Source organism: Bison bison, unplaced genomic scaffold, assembly GCF_000754665.1.
Source record: "Bison bison bison isolate TAMUID 2011002044 unplaced genomic scaffold, Bison_UMD1.0 scf7180017864228, whole genome shotgun sequence".
Classification (NCBI taxonomy): Eukaryota; Metazoa; Chordata; class Mammalia; order Artiodactyla; family Bovidae; genus Bison; species Bison bison.
Window position 1 is genome coordinate 3,630,868 of NW_011494800.1, and position 13,828 is coordinate 3,644,695.

Genomic DNA, 13,828 nt, shown 5'->3' on the forward strand with positions numbered 1-13,828 from the left:
TGTTGGAAAAGTAATGGCTCTCTGCTTTTTAATATGCTGTCTAGGTTGGTCATAGTTTTTCTTCCAAGGACCAAGAGTCTATTATATGTTGGATTGGCCAAAATATTTGTTCCAGTTTTTCCATACTATCTTACAGAATAATAATAATCATAATGTTATAATTTAAGAATCCTTCCTACCCCAAAGGGTTATTGTCACTTTCAAATGAGAGCACTCAAATTTACAAATGCTCTATGTAATTAAGTACTTTTTATATCACTTCCTTAGAAAAAGTGAAAAGCCCCTGCTACTTGGTACAGATCTCAACCCTTTCAGCCTACCTTCACGTTATCTAGAGGTGTGGGGATGAGGCTAAGGGTAGAGTGGAAAATAGAGAAGGGAGCATTGGTACAGAAGAAAGTTGGAAAGTCTTCAATCATCTTTGCGATAGTTTAGAGGGATTGTCTGAAGAACGGATGAATGAGAGAAGGAAGTCACCATTGCTTCCCTCTGTAAGTCAAGTGCTGGGTGGTTTATAGGAAACAAGGTGTGCAAGTCCCTGAGGAAAAAGGTGAGAGATAGCAGTTACAGCCATAAATGGAAGAACAGTCATCGCAGGTTCAAAGTGTGAAAAGCAAAATTAGTCAAGCACTGCTATTTTAAGTTTCACTTGCACTCAAAGCAAGCAATATGTGAAAAGTTTAGCCCCTTGCCCCTGCTTCTGAAAGCAGAGGGGAGACACACCATAAAGAGGAATGAGGGTTTCCTGTGTTAAAATATTAATTATTTGTGGGTGGTATTTTTTAAATATAGCCAGGAGTTGCTATTGAAATGCAAATGTGTGTTTATTGCCCTGAAGGAGATGTTGTAAAATAAGAAAAAAAAAATAGACAATACCCAGAGCTGGAAATTGCCCCCTGGGCTAAGGGCAGATGTTGGGTAAGAGCAAGAACAGGCAGAGAAGACAGGAAGAAGGGAGGAGGGGCCGGGAAAGGAAGAAGTAGAAAAGACCAGTGTGGACATCCCATGAGAGCTGATTAAAAAGTCTCAGCTGAGCCAGACTTTGTCACAATTCAAGAAAAGCATCCCAAGATTTATGGGTGGAATGGTCAACTACTGAGAATGGAAAGACTTTCCCCAGTAGAAGCCTATATGGTCAAGCTGATCTTCCTGCCTTTATCATGTGAAATGATATATATCCCCTCCCCATAAAGTAAAAGTTGACTTGGAAATAATGCAGCCTTAGAGAACCCAGATATGGAGCAGAATAGCTGTATCACTTAGAGATGAAATAGAGAAGAGGCAGAAAAGGTCATATCTATGTAATATTTGATTGGAGAGGTTTCCCACTAATCTTCCTCACCCACTGACTGGGGACAGGAGAGGAAAATGGAAGACTTACTAGGAATGGGCCTGGAAGAAATAGGGAAAAACCACATAATCAAACTCCGATTGTTTCATCACTTTCCCACTGGAAGCCATACTTGAATATGAATAAACACAGCAGCTAAAAACAACACCTACACAACTTCGTGACTGAACAATGACAAACTGAGACATGATCATTCATGAACCGTTGCTGTTTCTGGATAATTCACTATGTAAAGGCAAAATGCTAAGGAAACTTGAATACATACAGGTGGGCTGGGAAGCAAGAACGAGAACTAAATTCATACTTCTGTGTCTCCGATAGACTCCAAGTGCCTTTGTGTGTGATTCCAACAACGTTACTATGAAATGTCACAGAACCACACATTCCATTTAGAGGCTGAACTGAAGTCCAGTGGTATTTAAATATCAGTTTTTGAATTGATTTGTTCAATCAAAAATTTTGATGAGCAACTTTGCTTTTGGTCAGGTGGCTTAGACTCTGTGCTCCAAATGGAGGGGGCCTGGGTTCCACCCCTGGACAAATAACTAGATTCTACATGCCGTAACTAAAGATCCTGCATGCTGCAACTAACAACCTGTGCAGACAAATAAAACATGCATATATTTTAAAAAACTATGATGAGTGCTTCCTATGTGCCTCACACCCTGCTGAGTCCTGGGATAGAGCTGTGAGCAGAGGTGGGCATTGAAGAAGGAAATGGCAACCCACTCCAGTATTCCTACCTGAGAAATCCCATAGTCAGAGGAGCCTGGTGGGCTGTAGTCTATGGGGTCGAAAAGAGTGGGACACGACTTAGTGACTAAACAACAAAAACAGAGGTGGGCATAGCACATAAACTTCATGTCCAGATCACAGAGATGAAAGAGTGATAATGAACTACCCTAAGTTCATGCCCTAAGTTACCCAGACTTTTTATCCTTAAGCAGCTGGACAAGAGACCAACCATTAGATGTGTTCTTAATCAGAAAAAAAAAAAAAGGCGGAATCAATTTATACTGCAGAAAGATGATACTAATTATATGCAAAACAGATAAACAGGAAGGAGATTCAAGGATTTGAAAGGCTGGAAAAATGTGTCAGGTTACTGCATAACAGTACTTGGGACAAGGAAATGTGAACTCAAGTGGTGTCAGTGAGAATATTTTTAAAAGGATCAGATCTTTACCAGAAGCTCTGGCAAAACTTGGGAACAATTAAAGACAGAGAGTAAAAGAGGAAGACGGAAAGATTACAAAATGATGAGAAGTTTTTGGTTGAGAAAGTCCACAGGATAGAGAATAATTCCCTAATATAAATGACCTAAGTAATTCTGAGGACGATAGAAAACCAAGAAATTAGTACGTTTTCCTTAAGCTGCTCGTAACTGATAAGATGTGTCAGAATGCTCACAGCTCTCCAGGCACTGGGGTCAAGAGTGGTTCTTAGATTTCTAGGTTTCTTATCTTAAATTCATCAGTGAGATCCTTAATGTTAACATATGTTGCATTAGAGCTAAGTTTGTTTTAGAGTTGGTGGAGATATCCTTCATTACGCCAAAAAAAGGTAAGCGTCGGAGGAAGAAAAACACGTTTGAGAATGACCTCTTATTTATGCTTAAGGATATGGCTTTATCGACTCGGCTCCTTTCAGAGACCAGTAGATCTTGTCAGAATACACTAGGTCTCAAGGATCCCAAATTTAAAATTAGAGGGTAAAGATTAAGGATGAAGTGTAAAGAACATTGGATCAGGAAGAACTTTTTTCTGTCCCTAACTCTGCCCTGCCACTTACTAGCTATGTATCTTGGATACGAAAAGCAACAAACACACTGTAGCTAAATACACACACCCAGACACACACAAACACACAAAACTGGGAGTTGGTGGCATTCATTCATTTGTTTATTTGTTCAACAAGATTTTATTGACAGCTTATTTGTGCTAGGCACAGTTCCCTACACTGGGGGATGCCAGAAAAAGGAATTATATGGCACTGATGGTGAAACTGGGCTTCCCAGGTGACTCAGTGGTAAAGAATCCGCCTGCCGATGCAGGAGACACGGGGTCGATCCCTGAGTCGGGAAGATTCCCTGGAGAAGGAAATGGCAACGCTGACTGGAGAACTCTTCAGGAACTCTTGGCTGGAGAATTCCATGGACAGAGGAGCCTGGTGGGCTACAGTCATGGGGTCGCAGAAGAGCCTGACATGACTTACAGACTCAACCACAACAGTAGTGAAACATAAGGCAACACAGTGTTGGGAGTGCTTCCAGGGTGGACTGTAAAGCCCCCTTTGGCTGTGGAGAGTCTTCATGAAAAAAGTAAGATCTGAACTCTTGCAAGGGTTGAACAAGTATTTACCACGTGTACCCACTGTGGATGACATTCCTACTAGGAAGAATTGACTAAGGATCAGAAAACTAAAACCATTGTATTGACATTTAAATGTTATATTTTGAAACCAGTCTCATAAATTTAAAACTTAGAAGTTTTCCTTTCAGGAGGAAAATACATTTTCTTTTGAGCAGAGGTTCATAGAATGTAAAGAAATTATCCTCTTTGAGAGGAGTTAAGGAATTTTAAAGTCTCAAAAACAGTTGAGCAAGATTAACATTCCCATATTATCTGACAAAGATAAACATGTTTTAAAATAGTAACGTTTATTCAATATGTTTACAACTCGTGAGTTCTTACAGATATTTCTCTGTATTTCATTCTTCTTTGTTCTACTGAAAAAAACATGACCTTAGTAAAAAAAAGGATTCCGTTCAATTGTATAAGCATTTATAGAAGCTTCCTGATTTTTTAATCAATGTTTAATATTTATGACTGAGAAAATTGAGGCAATAAGAATTTGTCTTTTGAAACAGTTATTCCATAATCCCCATGTATCCACACATGAAGATTCACAGTAGGTCTAAAAGGCAACAGTTTTTGCCTCCAACTGTAACATTCCAAAAATGTTTTCCCTTGTTTCTTTGAGATGTAGGTTATAATATGTGTTTTTAAAGGTAATTTTTAGAAATGATGCATTGGACAAACACTGAAAATTTTTTCACTAAATAATCTAGAATGAAGTGATATAGGATTTTGAAAGGGGGAAAAAAATCTAGCTATAATTTACTGAGTTTCTATTTTGTGCCAAGCACATTACATTCCCTTATCGTGGTCAGTCACTTCAGTCGTGTCTGACTTTTTGCAATCTCATGGACTGTAGCCCGCCAGGCTCCTCTGTCCATGGGGATTCTCCAGGCAAGAATACTAGAGTGGGTTGCCATGCCCTCCTCCAGGGGATCTTTCTAACCCAGGAATCTAACCCATGTCTCCCCCATTGCAGGTGGATTCTTTACCATCTGAGCCACCAGCAAAGCCCAAGAATACTGGAGTGGGTAGCCTATCCCATATAGTCAATAGCCATATTTTTTCCTAGACTTCTTTATTTATTTATTTATTTTAATTGGAGGATAATTACTTTACAATATTGTGATGGTTTTTGCCATACATCAACATGAATTGGCCACAGGTATACATGTGTCCCCCACATCTTGAACCCCACTCCCACCTCCCTCCCCACCCCCATCCCTCTGGGTCATCCCAGAGCACCAGTTTTGGGGTCCTGCTTCATGCATTGACCTTGCACTGGTCATCTATTTTACATACAGTAATGTACATGTTTCAGTGCTATTCTCTCAAATCATCCCACCCTGGCCTTCTCCCACTGAGTCCAAAAGTCTGTTCTTTATGTCTGTGCTTCCCTTGCTGCCATGCATGTAGGATCATTGCTTTTGAAATATTTTAAAACCAATTGGTTTGAAATATTCCATTGCTTCCTCAACACTGTAGTATTGTAGATACCAGATTTTTCAAGAGGCATTTAAAGTAATATGACCTCAATGACTAATTTTATGTATCCATTTGGCTAGGCTACGGTGCCTGTTTCATCAAAGACTAGTCTAGATATGGCTGCAAAGATATTTGTACATGTGATCAACATTCACAATCAGTTGAACTTAAGATTACTTTCCAGAGTGGGGTGGGCCTCATCCAATTAGTTGAAGGTCCTGTAAAGAAATGTATTTATTTGGCTGTGCTGGGTCTTAGTTTTGGTATGTGGGTCCTTTTAGTTGCAGTATGTGGGATCTTTAGTTGTGGCATGTGGGATCTTTAGTAATGGCATGTGGGATCTAGTTCCCTGATCAGGGATCGAACATGGACCCCTTGCACTGGGAACATAGAGTCTTAGCCACTGGACCACCAGGAAACTCCTCAGTTGCAAGTCTTGAGAGCAGAAGAACCCTGACTCATCAGTGACCAACTGTTTTTGTTTGCCCAGGATAGATTAAGTGGGACATGGAATTTTCCATCCTATACCAGGACAGACTTGGACAAATCAAGACAAGTTGGTCACGCTACCTTAAAGTTTATCTTCCCTGCAGCAAATCACAGGAGGAAAAGAAATATTAGTGTTATACAGATTTGCAGAATCTTTCCAAGTATTGTTGGCACAAGTTATCTAGCCAATCACAAGTCAGACTATATTAACTTAGCACTGTACTATCTTGCGTGGGTGTATGGTAAAGTACACATAACACAAAATTCACCTTGTAAACCGTTATAAAGGTACACACCAATCTGCAATCATCACCACTAGCTACTTGCAGAATTTTTGCATCACCCCAAACAAAATCTCATATCCGTTAAACAGTCACTCTCCTCAACTCCTGGCAACCACCAATCTGTTTTGTCCCTCTATGGGTTTGCCTACTCTGGCAAATATATCACAGTGAATTAAAATGCTGCCTGAAGGAACTCAACAACACGGATTATGAGAAAGAATGAGCACAAGTGTATTGAGTTCTAAATCATTTATTCATGCATTCGACAACTGTTTATTAAACAGCTACTATGAACCAGATGCTTTTCACAATAATGAGGCTCTAACTGTCCTCAGAGTCATGGCATTGACACAGAGTATCAGTCACTAGTGGAAAAATGGTTAGATGTACTGAGTTTGCGGGAAAATGGAAATGAGGCCTGTGTAAGTCAGAGGCTTGGTTTTTCTTGTCCTGTTTCTGTGTGGACAGAGATAGGGGACATCAGGAAGCAATTCTTCTTAGCTGGCATGAAGACAAGTGTGGCCACAATGGAAGAGCAGGAGGATAAGAATCGACTGTAGTCATGAAAAAGAAAAACTGCTTTTTCATGGGATTAAAAAAAAAATCTATCCAACTGCTTTGAATGGTGCTTAGCTACGCATTCGGATATCACTTTCTGATAAGAAATACTATAAAACACCTGTGTTAGGCAATAAAAGTCAACAACATCCCCTTCCTATCAGGACTTCATCTTTACTCATCAGTGGTTCGTAGGACTTCTACCATGGCCTGGCAGGGAGATCCGAACAGGTCCACCTCTCTACTGAGCTGCAGATAAGTATTTCCACAAATCTTACCATTATGATGCTACGTAGATCATGTTTACAGTCCTGTAATAAAGCCACTAATAACACTTTGTACTTATGAACTGCCTCCCACTGAAAATCTCAAATGTTTTATAGACCATAAATTCTCCCAACACCCTTCATGAGATAAAGAATAATTACGCTGCCCTAATAACATAAAACCAGAAACTAGCTTAGCTGAATGACTTGCCCAAGGCCACTTATGCAAGACAGAAATCCACTTGTTCTGGAGATTAAGTGGGGCCCATTCTGGACCAAAGGGTTGATACTTGATCCCAGGGACTGTTTCTATTTCCCCTTTCTTTTTCTACCAATTTCTGGCAACTCTTGTAAGTTTCCCTCAAGGTGTTAACTGATACCAGTTGATAATGCTTAAGGTGTTAGCCTTCCCAAGGATATCTACCTTTTATTAGGGAGCTCCTGAAGCCTGGCTGGATTTCAAGAACTAAGGAAAGGAGTTCTTTGAACCGCTGATGAAAAGTTTGTTCCCTTCTCCACCCTCGTACACTTTGGTGGGAATGTAAATTGGTACAGCCACTATGAAGAATAGTATGGAGTTTCCTTTAAAAAAACTCAAAATAGAGCTACCATATGACCCTGCAATCCCACTCTTGGGTATATGTCCAGAGAAAAACATGATCCAAAAGGATATATGCACCCCAATGATCACTGCAGCACTGTTTACAATATCAACCTAAATGGAAGCAGCCTAAATGTCCATCAACAGAGGAACGGATAAAGAGGATGTGGTACATATATACAATGGAATACTACTCAGCCACAAAAAATGAAACAATGCCATTTGCAATACCATGGATGGACCTAGAGAGTGTCATACTGAGTAAAGTAAGTCAGATAGAGAAGAAATATCATATGACATGCCTTATGTGTGGAATCTAAAAAGATGATACAAATGAACTTTCTTACAAAATAGAAACAGACTCAAAGACTTGAACAAGCTCGTGGTTGCTGGAGGGAAGGACGGGGGGAAGGGATAGTTAGGGTGGTCGGGATCAACCACTGCTATATTTTAAATGAATAATCAACAAGACCTACTGTATAGCACATGGAACTCTCCAGGTTGTATGGCAACCCGGATGGGAGGGGGCTTGGGGGAGAATGCAGACATGTGTATGTACGGCTGAGTGCTTTTGCTATTCACCTGACACTCACAACATTGTTCATCAGCTATATCTCAATACAAAGTTAAAAGTTTGAAAAGCAAAAAAAAAAGAAAGTTTGTTCCCTTCTCATCACTCACACAGTGTACAGCCCAGGGGACCATTCACCCCCTGACACCCTGGAGACTATCTCCAGAGAGAAAGCTCTTATCCTACTCCATCAGCCAGTGTACCTTGAAGTTGTGCTTTGGCTTAACCACAGAAATGGAAAGAAAAGAATTATCTTTGCGGCAAGAACTTTCTGACATCAGGACCCATCTGGCTGTATTAGGCAGCAGGATCCCTGAAAATACTTTATCGCTCCATTCTTTATGCCCAAATATTGTTAGTGAGTGAATTCTTTCTTGACATGGGCTGGGAATACAATCCAAACACTGCCGCCGGGTGGGATCTCTTTCAACTAGCAGGACAGACATTTCCCACAGAACTTCCAGGATCAACAGCATATAAGACCTCCTTCTACCTAAATGGGAGGAAATGGAACAGTTTGAAACCACTAGAAACATACTTGGTTGTCCATTGCCGTTTGTTGTTTAATCGCCAAGCTGTGTCCGACTCTTGTGACCCCTGGACTGTAGCCTGCCATCTCCCCTTGTTGAAACTTATATCTGATTTCCTAAAGCAATTTCAAATGGTCTGTTACACATGATTCAAAAGGAAAGTGAAACTTTAATAGGGACTAGGGGCTGAGGTTTACTGTATGATCATTGACACATATTTTATGATATGCATCAAAGTATTGGAGAAGGCAGTTACACTTACATTATGTACAAGTGCTGAACGCATAGAGAAAAATATGGGGGAAAAAACTTTTTACTCCCATCTTTTTTATCACTGGACGAGAAGTAGTACTGCTTTTCTTTAAAAAGGAAATTTTTTTCTGCTATCAACCTGAACTTCCTCTATATACAGCCCTGTTGAGGCTTGAGAGATAATAGACTATCCCAAGTTGAAAAACAGAAAGCTTCTCTTTTTCAGCTTCATGTCATCTTAGGTGGCAGAATTAGTATATCACTATTTGTGCCTCAGTGTTAGGGGCTTCCTTGGTGGCTCAGAGGTAAAGAATCTGCCCATAATGCAGGAAAGCCAGGTTCGATCCCTGGGTTGGGAAGATCACCTAGAGAAGGAAATGGCAACCAGAATTCTTTCCTTGGAAATCCCAAGGACAGAGGAGCCTGGCAGGCTATAGTCCATGGGGTCTCAAAGAGTCGGACATGACTGAGCGATAGAGCAGGCATTCACGTTCTTATTTCACCTGCTTTTCTAAAGGGTATTTAATGCAGGCAAAGCCCTCGCCCATGATTCTTGTCCTCAGGAACTGCATTTTAAATAAAGATGCAAATGTACACAAATGCTCATTTTGTATGGTCAGTTAGCTTCTCATATGCTTATATATTAGATATAATAATAGCCTGGAGTCATCCAGAAAGACTTTACGGGAAAAAATTCTAAACTGTGCTGATCTGGAGAAGATTCACTTCTTGGTTTGGGTTGGGTTTCACAGTAGGAGGAAATTTGCACTAGCGTTTTAAAGCAAGAAAAGCTGCCACAGCAGCATGGATAGGAGGGGAGTTTGGAGGAGAATGGATAATATTTGGGGCTTCCCTAGTGGCTCGGTGGTAAAGAAACCGCCTTGCAATGCAGGAGATGCAGGAGACAGGTTCAATCCCTCGGTTGGGAAGATCCCCTGGCAGAGGGCATGGCAATCCACTAATGTGTTCTTGCCTAGGGAATCCCATGGACAGAGGAGCCTGGTGGACCACATCCATAGGTCGAAAAGAGTCGGACACAATGGAAACAACCTGGCATGCACGCACACATATACACAGATACATATATACGTATGGTTGAGTCCCTTTTTTGTTCACTTGAAACTATCACAGCATTGTTAACTGGCTATACTCCAATATGTGTGTGTGTGTTTTAGTCAGTCAGTCGTGTCTAACTCTTTGTGACCCCATGGATTATAGCCTGTCAGACTTCACTGCCCATGGAATTCACCAGGCAAGAATACTGGAATGGGTAGCCATTTCCTTTCTCGAAGGAATCTTCCCGACCCAGGGATCAAAACCAGGTCTCCTGCATTGCAGATAGATTCTTTACCATCTAAGCCACCAGGGAAGCCTATACTCCAATATAAAGAAGTCTATTTTATAAAAAGTACAGCTGCCACAAAACAGCATCAGATTGCTTGAGGGCATTCCTTGTCAACTCCTTAGAATTCAAAAATATATGCTGAACTAGCTACAAAGATAATCATGAATCCCTTTTTAATTATTTACCCTTCCTTCAAAACATGGGTTGCAATAAAAAATGTGTTGCGTACTTAGTATAGATGGAGGATAACCAAAATGGAAAAAAGGCAGGCTTTGGTCTTGCTGAGCTCAGGATCTGTCAGTTTCCATTCAATGTTAATTCCAGTTCAGCCAAATCCTACTCAGCTTGCCCAGCGCTAGCCAGACACTCCTGCTCTGTTTACAGCTCAGCAATAGTTACCAGGATTGAGGACGTGGATACCTGAAGTATTTATACAGCGTTTGTGCAATCACTCTTCATTGCCTAGTAAAAGACGGATTTGCAGAGGCTGGCTCCTTGCCAGAGTTATCTAGATCTTCATTTTATAAGGTAAGAATTTACCCCAGAGTTCAAAAATTGAAAAACAGGGTGGAGGAGTTGTTGGTGGTAATCACTTGTGGTCAAAGAAAGCTGTTTGCTTTTCTGCGGGCAGATATCCAGGGGCAGTTTGAAATGACTTCTCTCAAGGAAGAAACGACAGAAGAACACCTGGAAATCCTGAAGTGAAAGTAGAGAATAAAACTAGTTCCCAGTGGAGATATTTATCACATCTATACCCTCTATCTGTCTCTATTTTTAAAGGATTCTTCACTGTAACTAAGGAGCTTCCCTGGTGGCTCAGCGGTAAAGAATCTGCCTGCGATGCAGGAAACACAGGTTCGATTCCTGGGTCGGGAAGATCCCCTGGAGAAGGGAATGGCAACCCACTCCAGTATTCTTGCCTGGGAATTCCCATGGGCAGTGGAGCCTGGCGTGCTACAGTCCGTGGGGTCACAAGAGTTGGACACAACTTAGTGACTAAACCATCGTCACCACACCATACCTAAGCAACTTTAATTGATCCTGTTAAGGTTTTTACATGGGTCATCTGAACAGTTACACCTAGAAATTTATGTGCAAGGTGAAAAGGTAGATGGTTGCAGCCATGCCAATGACTGTATCCTGGGTTGCTGAAGTGAAAAATGAGATCACCTCCCTCCAGGGACTGGAGGGTCAGAAACCTCTTTAATCCACAGTCCTATTGCCAACCATCTCAAGGACTGCATGCAGGTAGGACAGGTGGGAAAGAGGAGGGACAAAAGGAGGTAAAGTTAAGAGGGTGAGATGATTTCCCTGATGATCCAGGTGTTAAGAGCATGCCATGCAAGGAACACGAGTTTGATCTCTGGTCCAAGAAGATCCCACATACTGCAAGGCAACTAAGCCCATGCCCCACAACTATTGAGACCATGCCCAAGAGCCCATGCTCTGTGAAAAGAGAAGCCACCATAATGAAAAGTCCACTCTCCACAACTAGAGAAAGCTCACATGCAGCAATGGAGACCCAGTGCAGACATAAATAAATAAAATAAAATAAGAGGTGAGTGAGAAAAGGTAGACAACAGACGGGGGCGGTGGTGAGCCTGAAGGCAGAAGAGGAATGAGACAGCCACTTGTATTTCTGCATTGCCAGCTAACCCTCACTGTTGGGGGCTTAGAGGCATAGTTCCCTGGGAGAGTACTATGAAAATATGAATGGAAATGCTCACTGAATTGCATGTGGAACCCTTCTAGGACACAAAACACTTTAAATATTATGCTTTTAGAAAGTCAGTTTAAGAACCAGTCTCCAAAACGATGAGTGAGAATGGAGAGATGAATTCTAAGAGATTGTTCATTTGTTTTAATGTAACAGCTTTTCCCCAAAGAATAAAACTAGCAAACTGCCATGTACAGAAACAGCTAAGTCCAAGAGACAGATAGATGAAGGAAAAAGGTCTTTAAGAGACTGTAAGGATCGAAACACAAATTATAGCAGAAGGATGCCACCTGAACTGCCTGCAGGAAGAAACTGATCAGGATGGTGGGTCGAGTTCCACAAGCAAATCCCATAGACAACATGTGGAAAACAATGGGCGAGGCACCCGAGGAGACACTCCAACCGCCAAACCACAGAAGACTAAATGAACAGCCAGGGGAAGGAGGGCGTCGAGGCGGGCTTGCAAAGTTTCTCATTCTGTCATTCAAGCATGACACTAAGCATTCTACCAAGGGGAGAATATCCACTGTTACAAGTAAAATTCTTAAAAAGAACAAAATAAAGAAAGAAAAATATACAAATTGTTTTTTTTAATTTTTTAAATAAAGAAAATTATTTTCTTTTTCTTGGGGGAGGGGGAGATGTAAGGGCATATCCTCAAAGCATCATTATCAGTTGAAATTATCAGTATAGGTGGAATTGAAAATACAAGCAGAAATATGACCAGGCATGTCAGTTAGTTGTAAAACTTTAGTGAGCATGTTGTTCTGATATGTTCCTTATGAAGCAGAATCAACGTAGTTAAGCATTAAAAAAGGATGCAAGCCCCTCAGAGTATAATTTCTCTAATGTTTTATTAAGCAGAATAAAGTCAAAATACTGTGTGATTCTAAAGATACAATTAACACAGAGATATATTCTATGCCCTAGGCATAGAAAAAGGAAAATTTGAGAAGTTATACCCCAAGATGCTAATTTTGGTTTTGTTTGGGTCCTATGATGACGGGTGATATGAAAATATATAAAATACTGTTTCTGCCCTCAAGGATCTGACTAATTCATTTTCCTTATTATATTGGTTTAGTCATCCTTAATTTTCATATCATTCAAATTTTAAGGACTGTCTTAGTTGAAAAGCAGTTGAAATGAATTCAGGGGAAAAAAGGAAATAAGCAAAAGCTAAAATCAAATTATTTTATATTATAAGAAAATAAACATTTTTATTCTATATAGTTAGACAAGAAAACAAATGTGTTTGGTTAAAGATATCTGATGTAACACCCCTTCAGCTCATCACTATTCAATTGGATTCTGTTCCACAAATATTATATTAAACACGTAATGAAATGTAAGGAAATTAGAGGAAGGCAGTGGAGCTAAACAATGAACGACTCTCCCTGCCTTCAAGGCCTTTGTATCTAACAAGATGTCAGATCAATGTAATGACACTTCCATCTCTCTCCAACCCCAAGTCTATGCCTGGATTCTTATCTGATTTTCTAAGGACAGAAAATAGGACTGAGCCTTTGAGAGAAATCCTCTGAGTGACTGAATAGTCTCATTGTAGATCATTAAGAAAGTGTAAGATCCTCAGTCTCTGGAAGGCCCTCAGCAGATTCTCCTTCAGTCATTATGAATAGATTTCCCTTCACTCAGGTCTCAGTTCAAATGCTGGGCCCTCAGAGAGATGCCTCCTGACCACCTTACCATTCTGGAACACCCCAACATCCCCATCACCACCTTCCACATATACACACTATTCTGGGGTTATTGCATTGTTTTATCTTTGTGGTGCTTCTATGAAATTCTTAAATCTTTGGTTTTATTGTCCATTTCTCTTGAAATATAAACTCCGTGAGGATAGGATTTCAAAGGTCTTTTGTATGGCTATATCCCCAACTTTTAGAACAGCATACGGCTCATAATGTATGGTCAATAAATATTTATGAACAAATGAGGAAGCACCTGCCTCTGTCTCTCTGGGTCTTGCTATCTTGACCCTAAATTAAAAAAAAAAAAAAA